The sequence below is a fragment of the Triturus cristatus genome, chromosome 4_1, assembly GCF_964204655.1.
Source record: "Triturus cristatus chromosome 4_1, aTriCri1.1, whole genome shotgun sequence".
Classification (NCBI taxonomy): domain Eukaryota; kingdom Metazoa; phylum Chordata; class Amphibia; order Caudata; family Salamandridae; genus Triturus; species Triturus cristatus.
This window is the reverse complement of record NC_140585.1, coordinates 632,149,821-632,169,358: the sequence shown is the minus strand read 5'-3', so window position 1 is coordinate 632,169,358 and position 19,538 is coordinate 632,149,821.

The following is a 19,538-nucleotide window of genomic DNA, read 5'->3' as shown; positions in this document are numbered from 1 at the left end:
CTGGCATATTCTTACTTTAATCTTTCTGTGTCTCTGAATAGACATTTGGGTTGGGTGATAGCTGGGCTTTGGGCATTCCCTCTAGACAGTCACACAAAAAGAGAGCAGAGGTGTGATATTTGCATCCTGATGGCCCATCACCAGGCTGTTGGGCCTTCCTGAGGTAGATTGGTAGAGAGGATCTGACACTTGCACCTTAATAGGGCTGTGTCTGCCCCCACACAAAGAGCTGCATACCCCCCTGTAGTGGGTCTGGAGCCAGGGCAAGAAAGGCAGGGACCTTGTGATCTTTAAAGACCTCTGGACCCCTGACACCACCAAATCAAAATTCTGCTGGAACCAAGGACATTCTGCCTGGAAGAAGAGCTGCTGTACTGCAAGAGGGACTGCCACTTTGCTACCTGTTTTGCTGTGTTGGCCTTCTTCCTGCAGTTTCTTGCCTGTACGTGAGAAGGAATTTACCTGCTCTTTACATGCTTGAACCCAAGTCTCTCCAAGGGCTTGCCCCCTGTTCTTGAAGTCTCAGGGCCATCAAAGATTTCCTTAGACTATGCTTCAGCTGCTGGATTATGCCAACTGGGAGTCCTGCCCTCCCAAGAGGTGCCAAACTAGTCCTGGGCCTTGAAAGTAGACTCTGCAACTGTTTTTCTACAAGAAGTTACGCAGTGATGACTTTGCACCGATCGGAACTAAGACAGTGCCCTTCGATGTCAATGCAGTGGCAGTTCGATAATGGTGTGAGTCCAGACTGTGAGATTTAACTTCAACGCATCGACCCGACTATGGGAATCTGAACCGACACATCGAGTCTTTTGATGCCGATACTTGCTCCATGCAATGTACTTTTTCAGCGGGCCCTGCATGGGTCCTGTAGCCAGCCTTCCCTCCATTGTGATCAGACTGAATTTTGGATTTTCCCTGGTCTAGCTTGACCTCAAGTAACCCCTAAGCGCTATTGACTTTTAAGCACTATTTTGCAGTTAATTCTTTACACATTAATATCTCAAGTTCTACTTATTATATGTCACTCATTTTGCTCTTGTTTTAATCACATAAATATTCTCTATTTTTCCAAAATTGTGTGGGGTTTGTACACTTTTCACTGTGTTATTATAATTTAAGTGTTGCACAAATACGTTTACTGTTTTAAATGAGCAAAGCACCTGAAATGTATATATATATATATAAAGCAAATCTATTGTCTTTCTCCAAAAATCACCAATAGTTTATTCAAATATATTTCAGTATTTTACACCATGCCATGTTTAATAATAGCGATAACATATTTAATAGACTTTTAATAAAAAAAGAAATCAACAAATCTGAGAGTCTTTTAACATTGTTTTTGTGATTGCATTTTGTGGGCTGAAAATTGTTAAGAGATAGACTCAGAATTTTCTTTTTTGTAATTAAAACCAACATGCTTCTGAGTCTTTCTTCTAACATTTTCAGCCCAGAACCTGCAATCCTGAAAACAAGCACAAGACAGTCTTGAACTCCTGTTGAACAGCATAAATCTCCAGCTCAGAGTGCTTTAACAAATATGGTAAGTTCTCCTTGGGTCATGGTTTTAATGATCCTGGAGTCATACTTAAAAAAAAAAAAGAAAAAATTGTTCGGGGCTGCTGCACTCCCTGCAACACCCCATAGCATTACAATAATCCAACAAGTACCATCAAGATACCCAAGGAGAGAACACACTAAGTGATGGTTACATGGGTTTATATAGGGAAAAACACAGACAAGGAATGCCCAGAGATAAATAGTGCTCTGAAGAACACACAAATGAGACAATCGGTAAGAATCAACGACCTTGGTGCCTTGTGTAACTGTCGCGTCTTGAAGCTGCATAACAAGATAGGCTTATCTGAACAAACTTTGTCTAAGGCTTTATCATTGTTTAAAATACACACGAAACCCACAGTGCAGACATCAGCTGTTCTTTTGTGCTGACTTTGCATGTTTGCACAGCCTATAATGTCTCAACTTAGATTCGTGACCTAATGTTTATGCAAGTGGGGTGTCAAGGATGGAGTCAGGCTGAAAACAGGTCAAAGGTGAGCATGGTTGAAGCACAGCTGAATTAGAAAATTAGAGATTCAGATTTTAAGGTTTCACAATTATGCTGTGCATCTTCCTAGGAACAGTGACTAATAAATCATTGGTACTGCTAATCATTTATTATTCATTAAACAAAAAAATCCTTTGGGTGTCCCAGTACACCCAGATACTTTTTTTGGTGGGGGCCCCGGGTCTCCCACTGCCCCACCGGTTCCCCTACCATCATCCATCATGGGTGCTGACAGGAGCTAGCAATAATTTTTCTTCTTTATTTTTGTAACTAAAGGGGAGGGTGTGCATGGCTCCCCTCCCCAAGCCTTTAGGTCCCCAGGGAGGCCTTCTCCTGTGGCAGTTCTATTCAATTTAGGGGAGAGGGGCATGCAACCCCCATCCCAAACATCCTACGGGCTCGGGGCCCCCATACCCATGCCCTTTCATTTTTTTAAGGGGAAGGAGTTGTGTGTACCCCCCCTTGCAAAGCACCAAATGGCTCCGGGTACCCCATCCCCCAGGGAATTATTTGGGTGCTCCACTCCCCACTGGGTCATCCACAAAACACTGCTGTTGCCCGTGGTGGGAGTCCTGCAGCCCCACATGCACAAATCTGGTTGCATCAGGAGCTGGCATTGCTTCCGCCCGGTGGTAGCAGATCTTTTTCACAGCTCCCACCAAGCAGAAGCAATCTGAGTTTCCCTTTCTGCAAGAGTGTAGACAGGTAAACCCATGTCTGCTCCCACCCGCCAGGAGCATTTTTAAAGCTCTAGCCAGGTGGCAGAAGACATGCCTTTCCTGCCCACGCTCCTGTGGGCACGGATCTACTGTGTCCTGGGAGTGAGCTTCCCGAGACACAGTTAGTGAGCCAGCCACAGGGGATTGGGTCCCCAGGGCCTTTTTCAGGCTCTGGGAGTGAGGCCGTACACCCCTTCCTAATATATTTCTATTTGGGTCTAGGGGATCCGGTTCCAACGACATTTTCAGGCTCTGAGAGAGGAGGGGCACACACCCCTCCCCTTTTATTCTATTCAGCCCCAGATGATAGGTCACTGGGGCCTTTTCAGACTTGGGGGAAGGGTGGGGGGGACTGTGTGCACCCCTCCACTTTATATTTATGTAATCTCCGATGCCTCCTAGAGGCTCAGGGAGGGGGGCCATGCACAGCCCTCCCTATATATTATATTGTGCCCTCCCCCAAGCTTTTGCCCACCGCGGGGTGTTTACATCTCTGGTGCGAGAGACCACACTTTTTTATTCTTTCTTATTTTGTGTGGATTCATGGATACTCTCCGTATTTGTGGCAAAATTGTTTTAAAAGAAGGTTTTGTGCCCGGCTTAGCATAGCAGGGTTTCCCTACCCTGCACTTTATATCATTTTTGTGTTTTTTTGTTTTTTAGGATTCAGAATGGGTCCCTATTCCTAAAATGGCTACATCCACATCCTTCTATATGTGGTGTAAACTGATCAGATCTCTGGAAATCTGTTGGCCCTGCAGATCTTCCACAGTGTGTAATATCACACTTTTTTCACCTTTAATTGCCCAAAAACTGCTGAACCGATTCACAGCAAATCACAAATAGCATGCTTTTTTGACTAAGATCTAGCTTTCTGTGAAATTTGGTGCAATTCCATTCCGCATTTTATGCGCTTTTGCTATGCAATTTTCCTCTGGAAAAATGAATGGGGAAACATCTTTTTATCTGACCCTGCTTGATGGATCACTCTGAAAATTTCCACGAAGAATCTGAGATGGATGAAACTTTTTTGTAGAAAGTTTCATGGAGATTCATCGGAGCCAAAGTTATTAGGAAAATATAATTTGTTTCTTATTGAAGCTCATGCATTTACTGAATAGTGGAATGTATAGATTCCAAGAAATAGGTCAATGCTGGCCTTATGTGTCATCTTCTTATAAAAGTATTTTGAAACTATTTCAACAACCAAAGTCTACAAATCTTATCAAAGATGGTTTGAAAATCACAATATACACCATTCCTCTTTTTTGGCTGCTGTAACACATCTTCGCATTTATCTTTTCTACATAATGCAACAGCGTAACGCAGGCCTTCAGGGATAACCATTCAGCCCAAGGCCATTGGACATCTATGATATATGAGCCCTTATTACATTATGTAGGAGCGGCCCTATCACCTTGTGTTACTCCACTGCCATGACTGCTTATTAGTGCAACTTTCTTGAAAACTAAATGGGAGTTACTCTGCAGAGCCTGTTTATTTATGTGTGACTTAAGGTTGAGTGGGACATTTATTGTCCAGATTCTGTTACTCACTAGACTTGGACTGGACCTGCAGCTCCCAGTGGTACATCCCAGGAGGATACACTTCTGCTGCGGTGTTCCCCTCTCTGCTGTTTCCTCCTCCACACTGATTAGGAAGGACTGGGTTATCTGCCTCAGCCAGGCAGGTAAATATGGGAGCTCAATGACACACACACAGGCAGGTGTGGGTGTCTTTGGACGTGTTATCGATTCAATTAATTGAAGGCTACATGGTGGTAGGTTTGTTACTAATGAATTGATTAATGCATAAAGTAAAGTAATTAACACATTTCAGTTTGACTAAAAAAAGATTTCAAGTGTGGCATCTCACCCGAAATAAGTGTGATGTTGTTACAGTTCTTTAAAATGTTGAAATAACTGCCTTCAATATGCCTCAGCTGTGCGAGCACATCTTATGTTCTGCTTTGAGTGATTATATGTTTTCTGTGCAGCATCCAGTCCTTGAGTGCTTTGTCTGACAGTGTTCCTGAAGCACTTTGAAATATTTCATTTAGTGAGCATGATAACTGAGTGCGCCTATTGTTTGAATCGATCCTTTTCAATATTTTTACTTATTAATGTATTGACGGATCCTATTCATCAGGCTGAATATTTCTATCTCTCTTTTTGTTAATTTTCACTTACCTTACATAAATACAATGTCTATCTCTATTATAGAGTCAACTGTGGTGGTTTGTTATTACTGTTGAGTTTATTTTAGTGATAACAAGTTATTGATCCATTAAAAACAAATTATGATCTCGTTTGAATATAGAAGGTATATTTAAGTATACATTTTTATTATCCATAAAATGACTACAAATATTGATTGAGTTCCATCCAACACCACAAGTATGTTGCATATGAAATTCCGCATCTTGAGTGTAGAAACAAGTGATGGCAAAGTTCCATTCTAACTGGTGGGATCAAATAAATATATTATACAGAAAAGGTACACGTTTCCCCTCATAAGTAGAAAGGGGAGCCCATCACAGAAATATGTGTAGTGTAGTTTATTTAAACTATGTAGGGATTTCCCTAGGGCCTGATCGAAGGTGTCTGTTTAGTGGCAAATACTGTCAGCCTCTTGAATAAAAATTGCAAGTCATCTGAAGTCTTTTAGAGGGTAATTCCAGTAAGGTGATGTATTATTTGGCCCTTTCTGCAGGGTCACCCCCAACCATTTTTTCTTTGCCTTCCACTTTTTGCTGAATTAATTTTTGTTGACCTTAGGACTCTGTGCACTTTACCACTGCTAACCGGTACTAAAGTGCTTGTGCTCTCTGCTTAAAACATGGCAGAATTGGCTTACCTAAATCAAATAAGTTCATATAATACTGTGTGGTGTCTGTCTTTGTTTTTGTATTTTCACAGATGGAGAACCACGCATGACAGATCAAATATCTGTAGCATTTACATAAGGAGCAGCTACTCTGCCCTTAGCAAACATATAGGATAGGGACTCCCCTCTCACTGTTTTTCCAGGGTGGATGACCCTTGCCTTGAAGAACAGGACTGAAACATGTTGGCAATAGGGTCATAGGACCATAATACTCAGATTGACCTAACTTTTAATTATTTTAACAACCCTGACAGACCCAAGAATAAATGGAAACCGGGGGCCTGTCTGAGGTTTTTTATCTTTAATCCCCCTAGTTTTCATTCTCACAAGAGCTCCCAACACTGTGGTTGAGCCCACCCTGACTTGTAGGCGTGGGGGTGACTCGATGATAAAGCATGATACCACTAGGTTGTGTGAGGGTAACTAAACAAGAAGGAATTGCTTCCTTTCTCACCTCTTGGTGAAGTTAGGCATATATCCTCACAAAAGATACTTCCCTCCTCGCAGTTAGGTATCCTTCTCTCTGACCACATGTTGGTCTATTGGAGTATTTTTTGTGGTTCAAGGTATTGACATGGGATGTTATACTCCAACTTAGGATCCTCTCAACCCTCCAGGCACTGGGGATTCCCTCATCACAGCCATTTGTATACACAGAATTGGCTTATACCCAATTGGCATACTTAATTTACTTGCCAGTCCCTAGTAAAGTGGCCCAGGGCCTGTAAATTAAATGCTACTAGTGCGTCTGCAGCAATGATTGTACCACCCATTTATGTTACACCTTGTCTCAGGCCTACCATTGCATGCCTGTGTGTGCAGCTTTAAATTGTCATTTCAACCTGGCACAATAAACCTTTTGCCAGGCCAAACCATCTTTTTAAAGACATATAAGGTACCTCTAAGGCAGGCCCTGAATAGCCTATTTAAAAGGCACTAAGATTTTTGAACTGCCAGGACATTCAAAACCTATCTCCCCCATAGAATAACATTAGAGCTGCCTTATAACATTTTTAAAGGGTGTAATTTCTAAATAGGAAGAGATACCCAACTCATGTTTGGTTTCTCTGGAATCACAATTTAAAATTATAATGTATGGTGAATTAAGATGTTAAATTGCAATTCTGAAAATGCCACTCTTAGAAAGTTGACCTACTTTTGCCTAGCCATTTTGTACCTGCAGCCTGTTTCTGGTCACATGACTGTGCGTAGCTGAAGGTTGAGGTTTGTGTATTCCTCCTAGACAGCCACACAAAATATGGAGCTTAGGTGTGGCCATTAGATGTGGCAGGATGGGAGGAAGGAGCAAAACAGGATGCCTGGGTACTTCAAAGGGAAATCTCTAAAAGCTTCTCCTCCACTTTAAAGGCACAACTGAGTTTAAATACTGGAGCTTAGACACTAACTCTTCAGTACACGTCTGGACATGCGGATATTCTGCCAGGAAGAAGGGCTGCTGTGCAGCTACGAGGACTGCCACTCTGCTGAACTGCTGCTCAATTGAACTCCTGCTCTGCTGACCTGTTCTCTTGCCCAGGGAAGAAGAACTGAACCTGCAACTTCATCTTGAACCCATGACCCCAGATTGACTCTGAGGGCAAGTCTGCTGGTCCTCTGGTCTGAACCTCAGGGAGAGAAAAGTTTCCCCAACCAGCTCCTGGACCCAGCCGCAGCGAGTTCCTGACCCCAAGTGGTGCCTCTAAGGTGTTGGACCCTTTGTGTGGCTCACCATTTGATAAATCAAGTTTTTGGGCTCTTTGCAATCGCACACAGGACCATTCTCACCGAGACCGAACCACTTGCACCAAAATCCAATGCAAGACACTGCCATCCCGTCTCTTCGCACTGCAGCATTGACAGCCAGTGGGGGACCGTCATCACCAAGCTTCAGCTTGCCCATCTGTGATGCTCAGCAAGCTGTTCGCGCCACGCTGACTACTGCCCTCGGCACTCTCCATGCGACCCTCTTCAACTCTACATTTCTACAATGGTGTGGGATCTTTTTTTGTGGTGTTTTTACTGTTTGAAGTTTTGCACAAATACTTTACACATTGCCTCTAAGTTGACCCTGACTGCTCAGTGCCAAGCTTCCAGGAGGTTGAGCACAGGTTAATTTGGGGTTTACTTATGCCTTACCCTGACAAGAATTGTGGCTGCTGATTGGCCAGGGCTAACATCCAGATCAACCAGTAACACAATTTCTCACAGGTGAATAGAAAATTCTCCCCAGTTGTAGTGTGTTGAATTACTTCAAGTCTTCAAACCTTATAGGACAGTGTCCCAATGATTGTATTATGCCATCAATTATGTTATTCGAGATGTCAACAGCAATTTAATCGATAATGTAATTTAACATGCCACGAGTAACATAATATCAGAGGTAATAAGTGAACGGTGAGTGTTCAAGTTAAAGTCAGCTCAGTAAACTATGAACTGATGGATTTAAGTTTGTTTTTTAAACAGTGGTTTTTATCTTATTTTAACATCTCACTATAACGTCACTTTAACCTTTTTATCAGGTAATTTCTGGAGATTGCCGTCGCAATAAAACCAAGGGTACATTATGATTCCCCACCAAAACTTTAACCCTCCCCTCATCCTTTATCTCCTCCCCTCCCACCCTTGAGCAACGAAAGGAATAAAGAGAAGAAAAAATAACTAAGATGACATGGATGTACATCGGTCACTTCACAAGAAATCATAATTAGAATAGAGTTTTGGTTGGAAAAACTTATACAATGAGGCCACACTGAGTTTCAAAACTGGGATTAATGCACTGCTCATAAGCATGAGGAGCAGGCTACCAGTGGAAGACCATTGGAGAGATAGTTTACTAAGGGACCCCAGGGATATTCAAAGTATTTGAAATTGTCTCTGAATATAATTGCCATTCTTTCCTTTGTGAGCACCTGCCATTATCATGTGTGCCATTGTTCCCAGGCTGGTGCCTCCCTCTTCTTCCATGCAGCGGCTATCACTACATTCACCACCCCAAAACATAACCACATTATGGCTTTGTCACTCTTAGTTTGATTTTGCAGACAGTCATCACATAAGCCTAGGAGTGCGAACTCAGAGGCGTTTGGAATTGGGTAGCCCAACATGTCTTTATATTGTGCCGAAAGTTCAGACCCGTAGGGTTGAATTGTTGGTCAGTCCCACCAAATGTGACAAAACTTTCCCAAAAGACTGCATCCCCTCCGGCATAGATCGGAAGTATTTGGGAAGATTAGTGGGGTACAAATACCAATCATAAAGCACTTTATAGTGAGCCTCTCTCATGCCTAATGAGTGGTTATTTTTTGGAATATCTTTCCAAAGTGTCCTCCACTTTCCTTCATCGATTTTCTTTCTCAGAAAAGAACACGATGTGGCTGTGGGGAGTACAGCATGCTAAGTAGTCGGGAATGTAAAGAGGAAATGGAGCCCTTAGAGGAGCCAGCGCTTCTCACGTAGTGCTCTATGGGTGTGAGCTCTCTAGTGGCTTCTTCCTGGACTACATGGTGCAGTGCCTAGTGCTTCAGTTGCAGATAGCTGAAGTGTTTGGTGTCTGGAAGATGAGTCATGTTGACTGTTTTCAAAGGTCTGTATATCCCAGTTATGGAAATGATCAGATGGGTGAAATTCACTGGGTTGAGTGGCTGGAGGAAATATCTGGTTAAAATGAATCAGGTTAAACAGGGAAAGGAAACTCGTCCAAGTGGCTAGTTTTTTCACCTTGTCCCATGTCTTAAAAGTTGTTTTTGTGGAGGTGCTTATGTATGCATTTGGGGGTCTATGAGTGTTTGGCTTCCCAAGTACATTCCAAATTACTCTCCATACTATAGTCCTTTCTATGTGCAGCCAACATATATCCGACTCACGCAGAGACCAATCAGAAATTTCTCAGAATTGAGCTGCTTTATAGTAAAAGTGGAAGCTTGGGAGAGTGAGACCCCTCCCATACTTTGGCCATTTGAGCAATTTAAAGGGTAAACAAGCTCTCTTATTCTGCCAAATAAAGCACATGATTAGGGTTTGCAGTGTTGGCAACAATTCTAATCAATGGGAAGGATTCGGAAAAGATGTAGGAATTTTGATAAAATCATTATATTGATCGTGTGTATTATGCCTAGCCATGATGTACACATGGGTGCCCATCGCTTGAGGTCCCTTTTCTGTTTTCACAAAAGTGGGGGGTAGTTAGCTTGGAATAGGGTAGATAATTTGGGGGTAATTTTGATGCCAGGACATGTAAGGTCTTTTTTGCCCACTGGAGGGAGGTTGATTCTACTAACCTCTCAATGTCTGTGTCAGGCAACGTCAGGTTAAGTAAGAAAGATTTAGTCAGGTTGATACAAAAGCATGCTACATCCTCAAAAAGCCGTAACTCTTCCTGCAAAGTTATCAGGGAGTGGTGAGGAAAGTGTTAATAAAACATTATCGGCGAATAATGAGATTTTATGTTCCAAAGATCTGAACATGATGCCACTGATATTCGGCATAGCTCTGATCTTTGCAGGACTCTATACTTAGTGCAAAAAGGAGCAGTGAGAGGGGAAACCCCTGTCTCGTCCCTCTTCCCAGGTAAAAAAGCTCTGAACTGACACCGTTTACTAATACTCTGCATAATTGGCTTTGACCATGGCTATAAGGGCATCACAGATGCCACATCACCTCAAGTGTGAAATAAGAAGGGCCCATCCAACTGATGAAATTTCTTCTCAACATCGAGACCTAGCAGTGCTGCTTGTATGTGTTTTTTTGTAGCTTTTTCAATCAGGTGAATCACCCTCCTTATGTTGTCATGTGTCTGTCTGCCTTTAACGAAGCCCAACTGGTTTGGGTGGATTAACTCTGGCATCATGTCCTCTAGTCTTGAGGCTAGTATTTTTTAGCACAGTTAGCAATCCAGATTTAGTAGTGCAGTAGGGCCACAGGAGTGGGAATACTACCCGGCTTTTGGTATAAACAACACAAAGGCCTCACTCATAGAGGGTGTGACAGGTTTTCCCTTTGCAATATGGTTAAAAATTGAGGTCAGATGGGGAATTAGGTCGGAGCTAAAAGTCTTATAGAATTGTTCTGTGAGTCTGTTCGGTCCAGGGGATTTATGGCGTTTCAGGGCTATAATAGCTCTTCGAATTTCCTCTTCACTAATTGGCTCACCCAATAGCTCATTTTGGGTAGGTGTCACCGGCGGGAGATCCACTGCAGCTAAAAAGTCAAGATAGTCAAGCTGGAACTGGGTATTAATTTGCATGTGTCCCTAACTTGTTGCCATGTAGGTAGGACGTATGTTTTAGACGTAGGAGCGTTAAATTTGCCCTAATGGTGTAAATCGCATTGAGTTTCCCTCTCAGCGCTATCAATTTTCGTTGGAGAGACAGCATTGGAGTGGCTTTGTGAGCCTGCTCAAGACCTTTCAATTCTCTCTCTAGTGTCAGTCGCTCCTTCGTTATCTGTTTATTAAACGCTGAGACCAATGCCACACATTTACCCCTTAGTACTGCCTAGAATGTGGTACAATTTTTGAAAGGCATGGTGTCCTGGGTGCGGTTTATTTGAAAGAATTCTTTGATGGCCTTCTGCAAGTCCTCATGGAGCAGTCTATCATGTACGAGGGGTCTAGGGAAGAACCAGCTATTGTGTTTCCGTTGAGGGTTACCCCAGTCTAGGGAAACTGAGACCGACGAGTGGTCATATATCACGATCACGTAAATTGTCGCCTCTCTCAGGTTGTGGGTAAGAGCCTAGCTAAGGAATATGTAGTCTAGATGAGAGTATGTTCAGTGTATATGTGAAAAAAATGTCTCGTCTCTGGTATTGGGGTAAAGGGTCCTCCAGGCATCTAGTAGACCCAATTCTTTTATTGACTGTATTAGAATTTTCGGGAAGCTACTTGTGGCTGATCTATGTGGATGTGTTCTGTCAATACCTGAATTCCATGTAAGAGTAAGGTCCCCTATCATGGCTATCTCACCTTCTGCGAATCCCCCTACTATTGTTAACAGAGAGTTTACAAAAGGTGCCTGGTTAGTGTTAGATGCATATGCTGCCACACAATTACATAATTTCCCTCGGATACAACCTTTCACAATGACAGTCCACCCCTCTTTATCTGTCTTATATCCCTCAGGCTGGAATTTTAGAGAGAAGTGAAATAGTAGCGCCATGCCATTGTGTTTTGTGTATGCTGAGGATTTATAAATCAAGGTGTATAACTTGTGTTTTAGTCTGTGATCCTAAGCTCTTTTGAGATGGGGCTCCTGCAATGCCACCACGTCATAGTGCTGGTCAAGCAGGTATGTCCATACCTTATGGAGCACAACTGGAGAGTTCAGGCCCCTAACGTTTCAGGAGAGCTCAGTAATCATCATAGTGTTGGATGTCAACCCATTCTTTGCTCATGGATTCCCTGTTTATCATATGATCTCATGCTGTCTTCTCACCCCAAACCCTCCTCTCACCTCCCATGAAAGCCCTGCAATTCCACTGCGTCTTCTAACATTGTCCTCTGTCTGTTTAAAAGACTACCATCCATATGCCCGATAACAAACAACAAGAATCCCAACATAGAAAACACTGGGGCAACAGGTCCCAAGTCTTTTTTTTATCATCTAGAGAAAAATACATTATAATAGTCAGAAACCGCTACCATGGCATTAGAGAGACTTAATCGGTTAAGACCCTATGATGACGTGTAGGGTGCTCTGGGATGGAGCCACTGCCTGTCCATAGGTGTCGTATTAGTGGACTGTTATTGACCATTTTGTTGGACCATGAGATGAGGGGATCCCATTGTGCACTGTACTATGTATAAGTGCTATAACTGTCAGTAAGCACTATTGATGTACTAACTGGAGTGTGTCTTGGAGTGTAGGTTAGTTGGTTGTTGGAGAAGCCGGCATCTCTTAATCTTTCCTCTGCTGTCACGGATGGTGCTGTAAGAGCCTGAGACCCTCTTCCTGGGATCTGTTGGTGCCGTTCCTCGAGGTGCTTGGTTCCTCTTTGGAGTTGTGCAATTCGGGGTTGGGTATGTCTAAAAGCGCCATGGGCTCTTCAAAGTCTATGTCATGATGTGATTTATTATGAAAGTAAAAGGCTAAGCCAAACGGACAGGTCCAGCAATATATGATGTGCTCTCATCTTAGTTTGTCTATTACCGGCCTGAACAGTTTGTGATGGGCTAAGATCACCGAAGCAGCATCTTGATAGAGCGCGCACGTAGTCCCTTGGAATGTTATTGCATCCAACTTTCAAGCTGCCTGTAGGATGACCTCCTTCACTTTGAAGGAATGCAGCTTTGCTAGTACATCTCGTGGGCGTTTCCTGTCGCCTGTTATTGTTTCCCTACCCTGTGAACTCTCTCTAACTTGACCTTCATCTGCACACTTCCAAGCACCTCTGAGCCAAGCACCTCTGAGATTAGATCTATAACAAAGGCCTTTGGTTCGGCCTCTCTGCTCCTCCTTCTAAGTCACGTATCCTTTAGTTGTTGTGTCTGAACCTGTTTTCCGAGTCTTCGTTCTTCTGGAGAGATGTTTGTAACTAAGGAAAAAGTGATTGCATGAGGTTTCCTATTTGGTCAGTGTGCTGCTCCAGGTCAAGTGTTTTGGTTTCCAGATCTATCACCCTTGTACCCACATAGTCCACGTCTTGCTGTAGAGAGGCCATTTTACTGTTCAGATCAGCCTTTAGCACCTCCAGTGAAGATGCCATGTCTGCTTTGAGCTCCTCTCTGAGCTCTTTCTTGAGCTCTCTCAACGAAGAGAGGAGATCATCTTTCATGAGGGACATTGTGTCATCTGTGTCTGTGGTCAATTGGTTGAAATCGCTGGAAACTGTTACTGTTTTTTCGGTGGCATAAAGGTAACAGTGGCTGGCAAGTGGAACATGTGGCAGTGCACAAAATAGCCCAAGTGTTCTCTGCTTTTAGAAGCTTCAGTCTTTGTGTGCAATAAATGCAGTGCTCAGGGGGAGACCATTGCTCATTGTGAAGCCTCTGTCACCTACGTTGGCCCCGCCCATCATGGGTCCGCCTGTCTGGCCAAGTAAAGCATGCCTCGTTGGCCACACCAGGAGCACAGAAATTCGTTCTTATGCTTAATTACAGCCATGGCGGGGGTATTAGGCTGTTATGAAGGGTATCTCCATCATATAGCCTAGTCTAAGCCACTGCGTCGCTCCTGGCTTGCCAAAAAACTTTGCACTGCCCCTGCAAGCATTGTCTTTATTGCAAGACCGGGGCGTCCCTGGGCTAACATTAAAGTTCCCCCATTACATGGTGTTTGAGTTGTGGTGTACCTGTCTCACAAGGGAGGGGGTAGCCACATGGACTGGTCCGGCTATGGACTATGAGTGCATTCTGACCTCATGTAGCTCGCTGAGGCTGCCATTTTAGGGTCAGGCATCGGATACTCTCCTATGTCTCCCCAGAGTGAGTCCAGACTGCAGGGGCTCCCAGATTTCTCCAGTTTGGGGTAGTGCTGTAACTTTTAAGCACAATTGTTTTTAAAATGGCTGCAGGGATTTACACCAAATAGCATAAAACACTCTTTTTAAGTAAAGTTATAACTATCTGCCAAATTTGCGTTTTATTTTGTGAGTACAAGATACAATCATTGGTCAAATCCTACATAAAGTCTGTGATTTGACGATTGATTAGGAGAGTACTTCGCGCTAAGATCATCACCAGAAGTCACACCAGATTGCCGAAACAGTCAGAGTTTGGTCTGGAAGCCTAACAAAGGGTGCTGTTTCGCCTAGAGCACATTTTTCCCCTAGGGAAGAACTTTGATAAAGGACAGCTGCATTAGCTGCCAACAGGTATGACGTGCAATCATCCTTAAGAAACTCAAGAGACAAGCTTGCTACTAAATACTATGCCTAGAAATATAGTATAGCTCTTAAAATGACTATTCTATGTTAGAATGCAATGGAACTTTCAAAACTTGTTAGAAGTGTTCATTTTACTCTTGCAGCTTATGATGTGCATTATTGCTTTTATATTTTAATACTGTATAGTCACTATGCAAATTTTAAGTGCTAGATTAAACCTTTTCAAATAAACATTTTAAACACATTTCTGTTGCTCCTAGTGCTATGCTTCATTTTGTTATTCAAGAGAAAGATTGTTTGGATTACCTCTGTGTCCCTTGAACCTGTTTGGGAATGATAAGTAACCTGACAACACTACTTCAGTCACTGCTGAGCAGTGAGTCAGTGATCAGGCGCAGTCCAAATGTTACTTCTTCCTCAGTATAGTCAATTGAATCAAGCACTTGCAGGTTAGAACTCGGCCCATGTAAATCTGGGAAATCACAGAATTCACATCATAACTGTTCTGTGTGAAACTTTCCAGGAAGGAACTGAGGAGGATTCACTTTGTTTTGGAAAGTTTTGTGCAGATTCGTCAAACTGCTCCAAAGTAATTAGCAAAATAAAGTGTTATCCCTATGGAAACTTTGACCTAACAAGAACTTCACATTGGTGACTGCAACTATGTATTTATATATATTTTTCATTAGGTATTAAGTGGTATCTGGATAAACTTTGGACATAATTAAAACATGCTACATGAACTTGTTACCAGGCCTAAAATGTAACATTGGAAAGTGTGTTTGTCAACTGAGCAACATCTTTGGTGGCAGTCCAGTGATGTTTTCCAGAAAACTGGTTTGTCCAAAAGTGAGCAAAATCGAATCCTACAAGCCCATGTTTGTGTTTATTTGAGAACATAATGCCATTGTTTTGTATAACAGCGGTTTACTGTGTGCTTGAAGGTGGATAGTTTATCTCCAGAGGCAGGAATCTGCTTCTTAGGAGCAGTACAAGTTAGAGATAATGAAAATTAAGCCAGATGTTGCATAACTCGACCACCAGAGGCATAGATGTAAAGCACTGTACAGTGCTACCAAACGCTGCCAAATGGTGGAGTTTAAAATGATGCATGTTTCCCCCAAAACCACAAGTATGTTTTTTAGGTTCATTAAGAATTTCCAGTGATCACACACTGTGTTTCTGGGGGACCCTAAAATTATTACAGCTTCATAGGAATAATATTCAGCCATAGAAAGGATCCACACATTGTTATTGCAAGCTCCATGCATAACTACCAGCTCTTGAAATCATATAGGTAAAATTGACCTTTAAATTGGTCAATTCAAAATTTTTGAAAGAAATTTTCGGACTGAGTAGTGCTGAATTTCTGCAAAGTGCAGTTGAAAAAGAGTGTTGTACTCATTGCTGTTGCATGTTGACATGGCAGCTGTAAAACTAATGATTTTGCTACAATTACACATTTACTAGATTATCAAAAAGAGAACATGGCATAAAGGGAGGGATGGAGGGTGAATTCATTCGATTCCAAATGGAGGGTGAATTCATTTGATTCCAAATTTAATTTGTTTTGTATCATGCTGTCTTTGCCTTGTGACTAATCTCTGCGGAACGAAAGGCTCAATTAAATGAAGCGCTGCCACCCCGCATACCGGGCAGGAGTAAAGGAAACTGTGGAAGTGAAATGAAGGTGGCTTTTGTCAATGGTGCCACTGGTAATATTATGGTATACATGTATTTGCTTTGGCACAGACTTTCAAGAACAATCCCTTAATGTAGCAATTGCTTGTTCTTTCCTTGGTAGATGGAATTCCAGTGCCAAGTAACAACTTTTCTTTGAGTAGTTTTCATATTTTTATTGCATGCTTTATTAGTACTTATAGTGCGCATTGGGACCTAACATTTAATAATACGGTTCACTGTTTCAATTACATTACTTACAGGATTAAGCCCATCCCCGTACTAGTCTCCTCTCCTCTAGGTGATGGATCTTTGCCACCGTATTATGATTCAAAGAGCTATTTTGGCATCGCAAGCAAATTTCATATACAATTCCATTCCAGTCAAGTATGACAGTTTGAAGAAGTTTTGAAAGTTTTATTCCCTGTGTAGAGATTAGTAACAGTCTTTTCATTCTTTTTTCTCTATTGATATTAGTTCATAAATCTTTAATAAGTTTATACAAATCTCATAAAAAGGTATGGTTAAAATCAAATATACAAATAATGCATCAAGTCTGTTCCAGAAAGGAATAAAACCCTCTTCTAAAAGTTCAGACCAGAATTTCAGAATTAGTACCTTGAAGAGTTCAAGTCCAAAAGAAAACAGTGCAATTAAAGGAGCTTCAAGCTCAAAGCCAATTTTAAGCAGCAGAACTTCCCATAAAGAGTAGTAAATGAAAATCAGTCAAGTCTCAGTAATTTGAGTAAGTGGTCATAAAGCTGCAGTAGCAAGCTGCAAGAATAAACCCTCAAAATGAAATAAGGATAACCATGAAGCAGCAGTAGCCACACCAGTCTAGGATAAGAAGGTGGGTTGAAAAAGCATTGAATTAACTAGAAACATGCACTAATTTGAAAGACATGAATACATGTTGCAGACATTGTAACAGGATTTCTTCCTCTCCGGACAAATCAATTGGAATCTCACCTTTGTGAGCAGGTTCAGTTCTTCCTTTCCCATAAAATATGTGCAGTTTGTAAAGTCTTATCACAAGTTAGCTACAGACATTCATAGGTAGTTAAGTTTTGGAAACATAAGTCTCAGTTCCCATAGGCATTTATTTTATTTATTTATTTTGGAGTTTTATATAGCGCTAGCCAGACCCAAAGGTATCAGAGCGCTTTACAACATTAGTCAATGATGGAAAAGTAAGCAAATAGTGGTACAGTAAACAGTGTTCAAAGGTGGGTATTGGTCGTTATAAGTCATGTAGCATTCAGATGCCGAGTAGTAATGTTCGTGGTAATAGTCGGGCGGAGTACTGTGCGGGTCAGGAGGAAGATGCTGTAAGGAGTTGTCCTTTTCATAGTGACTGGATCCTCTGATTGGTGGCGGAATATTATTGTAGGTCCTTTGTCCCTTTGTGAGGGCTCGATTGAGGAAGAGCACTTTGAGCTGGCTCTTGAATTCTTTGAAGGAAGGGTTAGTCCTGATATGTATAGGGATGGCGTTCCAAATTCTGGGTGCATTTCCAGAGAAGGACCGAGATAAGGTCTTTTGTTTGTGGGTTTTCGGGGGGATGAGAAGCAGAGTGTTGGTGCTTCTGAGATTTCTTTTCTGTCCCGCTTTTTGAGTTTGTCGGCTAGATAGGTGGGTTTACCAGTGTGCAGAGCTTTGTGGGTGAGACAAGCAGTTCTGAAGTTAGCCCGTATTTCAATTGGGAGCCACTTAAGTTCTTTCAGAGTGGGGGAGATGTGGCCGTTTTTCTTTACTCCGTCACCATTCTGGCTGCTGCATTCAGTGTTGATCTAAGAGGGGCAAGGTGTAATTTAGCTGTGGCTGTGAGGGTGGCGATCCCGTAGTCTAATCTGGATAGCACGAGTGATTGAGTGACTTGCTTAAGGTCGTTTGGTGGGATGAAGGGCTTGATATTGTTTAGTAGTTTCAAGTTGAAGAAGGCACATGTTGCGGTGTTCTTTTTTTTTTGTTAAAATTTTTATTAGAAACCATTGGTACACAATAAAATACAGACAAGGGCCTACAACCACCAGGGCCGGCCGCTATAGAGCCCGAGGGCCTACAGTGCAACGCCACACATTCAAATGATCCAGAGGCAAAGCTCCCGGCAGTTCGTGAGCACATGTAACAGGCCGTGGCCATAGGCCAGGAGCATTCGGAATAAACAGTTTCATTTTTTATTAAATATAAAACACACTCAAGGCAATGATAGTCTGAAATAGCAGCGTGCTCTTCCCAGGACGGGGAACAACGTACAGTGTCCAAAGCAGGTCTTGTCTGGAAGCGGTAGAGGGGGGCAACGGGAGAACAAAGCATGGAACACACCTCACACCATCCCGCGGAATGCGTGGCTAGGGGGACAAAGCAATATCGATCTCTAATGGCAGAGGCGGGGTGCAGATACGTCCTCGATATAAATTCCATGGACCCCACACCTTAGCCCATTTCCCTGGCTTGCCTCTCGCCACATACACCGTCTTTTCCCTAAACATACACCAGTCCATATTCTCCTTCCATACCTCGATCGTGGGCGGCCTCGGGGAGCCCCACAGCTGTGCAATGTTACGCTTAGCCACCATGTACCCCAAGGTCACCCACTGCGTCTGTGCCACATTACAATCATTCGGTTCCCAGACATTCAACAAGCACCTCCTAGCCTCTGGCAACAGAGCAACGTGCGTGACCTCCTCCATTACGGTGTGGATACCGTTCCAAAATCGCACAACCTCCGAACATTCCCATAAGATATGGAGAAAGGTACCCGACAGGCCACATCCACGCTTACACTGTCCATCCATCGAGTAACCGATACGCAGCAAACCGGGCCCCGTGACATACACTCTATGAAGGATCTTCAGCTGTACGAATCGTAAGCGGGCCGGGATCGCCACCTCTTTCGGGGAGGCCACCGCCGATACCCAGTCCTCATCGTCCAATTCCAAGCCATCGCCTGTCCATACGTCCCGCAGATGGAGCAGCAAGTCCGCGCGATCATTAATGAGTTTCTTATAAATCAGAGAAATAGTGCTGTCGGGCACGTAGCCATCCAACACTCTATCCTCCAGTGGGGAGTACTCGGGGATGGATAGCAGCAACGTCTGGAGAAACCGAACACAGCGCATGGTAGACTTGAGCATACCGGAAGAACTCTCTATCGTTTAATTTATATTCAGTTTTAAGCATTTCAAACGTTTTGAAAGACCCCTTCGCCCAAAGATCACCCACCTTACATATACCAATCATATCCCATTTCTCAAAGCCTTTCGATCTCCACAAACAGCCCAACCGCTCAGAAGCATACAACGGCGTCGCCCGAGTCAAGCGATCCCTCCACCCCATCGCAGCATTCGCCGCGTGCCACA